Raw genomic sequence first — 6000 nt, forward strand, 5'->3', positions numbered from 1 at the left:
GGTGTTCTGTATTCTGTTGATGGAGTTTTTGAAGGTATGGAGTCGGAGAAGATAGGGTAAGAGGCTACTGCCTCTCCTCTGTCTTGCTCACGGGACTACCAGCAAGCACTTGGGCCTGCGGGCTATTCCCTTGAGATGTGGCAGGCGTGGGATGACAAGGCTCGAAGCTCAACTACCCAACGCCATGGTGCCACAGGGCTGTGATGGTGGGCCTCGGGCCATGCTGCCAACCCTGTGGTACCATTGGACTCTGATAGCGTGGCTTAGTGTTCTGCTTGCTAGGTCTGGCCACCGATCAACTACGCGGGCCCGGATGACCTGTGAGGCTTGAGAAGTTGATCCAGTTGTTAATTGAAATATTATTTGTTAGCTGTATAAATTGATTTACCCAAACTAAAGCATGAAATTCCTATTTGCCTATGAAGATGAAATCTGTGAATTGATAAATATATTTATGAGGAGAGGAGTATATGAAAGGAGCCATTTATTGTTTTGGAAAGAAAGGTTGGGAGTATGATGATTGAGGATACTTCTTTCACTATGTAAGGAATTAATGTTGTGCAATTGCCCATTACCCTCATGCATGCATCTATACTTACCAAATCAACCTATATTTTTATATATAAATGATTACTTATCTATTTAGAAAGCCTATATAAATAAGTATATGCATACTTGTATACTCTTACTTTATAACTCTTTTAAAATCTATATCTGATATAGTAAAATACGGGTCGAACTATTGTATTTATACTGAATCGGGTACAAGAAGGAATACCCTATACGAAACCGAGCTACATGACAGTGGGTCAGAGGTTCCCGGTCTCTTTAGCTAGTGTATTAGACAAAATAGCCAAAAGTCCTTCAGGCTACATTAAATGCGCCTTTTATAGGGGCTCTAGCAAGAGTTCCGGTCCAGCGGCATGTGGGACGCGTGGCGGTCATGCACCGGTCAATCCGTCGGCCTAATCTGCAAGCGGAAAAGTGCGCGGGTTTGAGGTCCTTGGTTCGAACCACCGCGAGGACCCATACCGAACCTGGTGTACAACGATGCCCGGTCTGGGTAGACTGGGAGGAGAGTCCCGAAGGGCCAAGAAAGTCTCTTGTCGTGGAACACAGCCTGGGAGGTCGAGATACGTAGACCGGGATTTTATCCCTATCAACTAGCCCCCCAACCCGGTCTTCCACGACCTCTGGGGAGTGAAGTTCGGGCTGTAAGATTGATCCCGGGCCCCGTCGTCCTCGTCCGATCGAGGGGTTAGAAATGGGAAGATGACGTCAGCAGAGTCGTCAGCCCTAGCGCGCACGCGTCGCATTCCCGTGGACTTCGGAACTTGGGTCTAACCTAGGCCTACGCCACGGGGAACCGAACCGGCGGCCCCCTACTCTTCCTTCTATAAATACGGGATTTAAACACCTTTTCCGACTTTCACGAGAAGTCTAATTTAGAGCTTCCCGAGCTACTTAAGCCTTCCGAGCGCTCTTACGACAACTACGCCGTTCATTCAAGCTTTCTGAAACAGGTATCGTCCTCTCGCTCACTTCTATAGCTAATCCCATTTATAACTTTGGGTCATGGGCTGCCCTTAGTAAGACACATCTCCGTTCTTGCTAGGTACAGCCATGAGCGGATCGGATAGCCAGAACCTATCCCTTCACAGTTACGGTGGCTCGATCAAGGTCGGATCATTTACGGTCTCGACCTATGACTCCGTTATCAATGCTATAGACACACACTCCGGAGAGAACGAGGGCCTTACCCGGCCTCAAGGCCAGCCGGACTCCGGGGCTAACGAAGCGGATTCTCGGCCCGTGGTAGAGCCTCTTGCCACGGAAGCAGGGCCCTCGGGTCGAGGAAAGCCCGTCCCTACAACCCACGGTAGGGATTGGTTTGCCGGTCTGCCGGTCGATTCTACCCCTCTTTCAGGATCCGCCTGGAAAGCAGCGGCCTGCGGCAGCATACCAGCCTTCTCACCCGCGGGGAGATCGAAGAGATCTCGGCCCTACTGACCGGGATCGTTAAGTACGAAACCAAACGGTCGTTGGGGAACGTTGTCGACCGGACGCACGGGGAATGGCTCGGGATGCATCTGGACTCCATCAAGGCCCCGTTAATCTTCCCGTTCCACCCCTTTCTTCTAAGCTTCATGAAGTATTACGAGGTTCTGCCTGGGCAGATCGTCCCCAACGCTCACCGCACCCGGGCGTGCTTTTCGCAAATATGCGGCCGCCACGGTCTTCCGGTGACATTAGAATTATTCCGGTACCTCTTTTCGGTCCGGCCTCTATCGATGAAACATGGGGGCGACGTCTTGTGCGTTCAGTCTCGTGATCACTTCTGCAAGATCCTCCGTTTGCCCGAGAACAACCGAGGTTGGAAGGACCGGATTTTGTCGGTCAAATATCCTTGGTCGCTTCCCGTCGACAGAGAGTGGTCGGTGTATGTGACCGAGCACAAGCGACCCAAGCAAAGCCGGGCTTTGAATGACGCGGCCGTAAAAATTTCCGCCGAGGAGTATGAATATGAAATCTTCCGGTCGGCCGAAGAGTACCTGGAAGCGAAGCTCGAGCCCCCCCAGATACGATTTGCGCGAGAAGTATACGCCCAAGAGGGCGGTAGTCACAATCGCCGTTAAGGTCCGAAGACGGGTAACCGGGCACCTTACTCCCGAGGTGAGCACCTTGCTCTCACCATTAGGGTCCGAAAACCGGTAACCGGGCACCTTACTCCCGGGGTGAGCACCTTGCTCTCACTATTAAGGTCCGAAGACCGGTAACTGGGTACCTTACTCCCGGGGTGAGCACCTTGGTCTCACCATTAAGGTCCGAAGACCGGTATCCAGGCACCTTACTCCCGGGGTGAGCACCTTGCTCTCACCATTAAGGTCCGAAGACTGGTAACCGGGCACCTTACTCTTGGGTGAGCACCTTGCTCTCACCATTAAGGTCCGAAGACTGGTAACCGGGCACCTTACTTCTAGGGTGAGCACCTTGCTCTCACCATTAGGGTCCGAAAATCGGTAACCGGGCACCTTACTCCCGGGGTGAGCACCTTGTTCTCACCATTAAGGTCCGAAGACCGATAACCGGGCACCTTACTCCCGGGGTGAGCACCTTGCTCTCACCATTAAGGTCCGAAGACCGGTAACCGGGCACCTTACTCCCGGGGTGAGCACCTTGGTCTCACCATTAAGGTCCGAAGACCGGTAACCGGGCACCTTACTCCCGGGGTGAGCACCTTGCTCTCACCATTAAGGTCCGAAGACCGGTAACCGGGCACCTTACTCCCGGGGTGAGCACCTTGCTCTCACCATTAAGGTCCGAAGACCGGTAACCGGGCACCTTACTCCCGGGGTGAGCACCTTGCTCTCACCATTAAGGTCCGAAGACCGGTAACCGGGCACCTTACTCCCGGGGTGAGCACCTTGCTCTCACCATTAAGGTCCGAAGACCGGTAACCGGGCACCTTACTCCCGGGGTGAGCACCTTGCTCTCACCATTAAGGTCCGAAGACCGGTAACCGGGCACCTTACTCCCGGGGTGAGCACCTTGCTCTCACCATTAAGGTCTGAAGACCGGTAACTGGGCACCTTACTCCTGGGGTGAGCACTTTGTTCTCACCATTAAGGTCCGAAAACCGGTAACCGGGCACCTTACTCTCGGGGTGAGCACCTTGCTCTCATCATTAAGGTCCGAAGACCGATAACCGGGCACCTTACTTCCGGGGTGAGCACCTTGCTCTCACCATTAAGCGAAAATCCTAAGAAAAAGCCGACCTAAACGATCGGTCAACGTTTACATTACGAATTGAATGACCGCGTAGGGTCTACAAGGGTGGCCGCGTAGGGCGAAAGAAAATTGGGGCATTCAAGCTCCCGGTCCTACTACAAACTACTGATAGAAATGAACTAAGTGTTGGGAATTCTAGATGCGGTCGACCGGTTTGCCGGTGGTGGTTTCAAGCCGGTAAGTGCCCGGTCTTACGACGGCCGAGATAACGTATGGACCTTCCCAACACTGAGCCAGCTTCCCGCCCTCGAGTGGCTTGCTAGCTTTTCTTTCTCGCAGCACGTAGTCCCCGACCTGGAAGTAACGGGGGCGCACCTTAGGGTCGCGGTGTGCTTTAAGCTTCTTCTAGTACTCCTCGACCCTCCGGGCGACAGCGTCTCTCTTCTCTTCTAAGGAATCTAGCTCGGTCACCATCAGGGAGTCATTACCATGCTCGTCGTAAGCTCGCTCTCGGGACGTCGGTATCCAAGCTTCCACCGGCAGACGGGCCTCGGTGCCATAGACTAAAGGAAAAGGAGTTTCTTTCGTGGCTTCACGGGGCGTAGTCCGGTACGACCACAGGATATACGGGAGTTCGTCCGCCCAGCTTCGTCCGGCCGAATGGAATTTCTTCTTAAGCCCCTCCAAAATGGTTCTGTTTGCGTTTTCAACCTGGCCGTTCCCCTGGGGGTACGCCACAGAAGACCGGACCGATCTAGTGCCAACGGTTGCTAGGAAGTTCTGGAAGTATTCGCCCTCGAACTGCTTCCCGTTGTCGGTCACCAACTGCACTGGAACCCCAAACCGGGAAATCACGTTCCGCCATAGGAACCGGGCGCACTGTTGAGACGTGATCGTCGCCAATGGTTCGGCCTCGATCCACTTGGAAAAGTAATCAATGGCGACGATAATGAAGCGGCGTCGTCCGGTCAACTGGGGAAAAGGTCCTAAGATGTCCACTCCTCACTTAGCGAACGGGATTGCCGAACTGACCGGATGATAGAAAGTGGCCGGTCTGCCCGGGACACGGGCGTACAGCTGGCACGATTCGCACGATTTGGCCAGTGACTCGCTGTCCAATTGGATCGACGGCCAATAATAGTCGATCAGCATTATCCTTCTTGCTAGTGCCCGGCCCCCCTGATGAGCGGAGCAAAGTCCGGAGTGCAGCTCGGTCATCACGAGATCGGCTTCGAATTTGGACAGACACCTCATTAGCGGGCCCCCGTATGACCGTCGGTACAGGCGATTGTCGAGCATCTGGAACCGGGGGGGCACGCAACTTCACTTTCCTTGCCCTCCGGTCATTCTCGGGTAGGGTCTCGGTTTGTAAGTACAGCTGGAGATCGGAGATCCATTCGTTGGGGTCCTCGGCGACTGGTGCCACGGGCATCACGTCAATACAGGCAGCCGGTAATTCTTCTACTCGGGCAACTTTGGAGATGTACTTCGGGGCCTCATGCGACAACCGGGATAGCATGTCGGCGTCAGCATTTTCGGCTCGCGGGATGTGCTCGGCGTCACATGCATCAAACGACCCCATGGCGAAGAGGGCGTGATCTCGGTACTGAGCCAACTACTCGCCCTTTGCTTCGAAGGCGCCGGTGACTTGTCCAATGACTAAAGCCGAGTCCGTTCGGATCCTCACCCGTCGGGCTGTAACCCCCCACCTATTTCAGTAAAATTAAGGTTCGAAAAATTTTTCTTTAGGCTATAACATCCATGAGATGATCTGCGGATGCTTCGAAAGAATTATTATAAGTAAGGACAGTTAGTAATAAGCAGCGATCGTACGTCCCGGTCACGAACCGTAAAAATTTTAGGAACTAGGATTCGGACCCGTTTGTCCTAGGAAATGGATTTTTAGGCATCATACTATTATTCTTGAATTTCCTATTTAATTAGATTAGCCCATAGCAGCCAAAATTTATTTGTGATCGTACATCGCGAAATTTCGCGGTGTACCGAACTTAGCCCAATTTTGAGTTCTAGACTGGAATAAATTTTTGGGTTGGAGAATTATTTGAATTGAATTAGTTTCCACCGAGAATTTATCTGAATTAATCCCAAACAGTCTAAGTAAAGATATTTTGGAGTATTTTAATCCAAGTTAGGTGATGTCTTATCCATTAGGTGTGGACTAGTCAACCTTTTGACCAAAGACCATAAAAACCCATTTTTCTTCCCCATTTTTGTGTGTTGGCCGAAATTACTCAAGGGAGAGAGAGAGAG

Source organism: Ipomoea triloba, chromosome 1 (genome assembly GCF_003576645.1).
Source record: "Ipomoea triloba cultivar NCNSP0323 chromosome 1, ASM357664v1".
Taxonomy (NCBI): domain Eukaryota; kingdom Viridiplantae; phylum Streptophyta; class Magnoliopsida; order Solanales; family Convolvulaceae; genus Ipomoea; species Ipomoea triloba.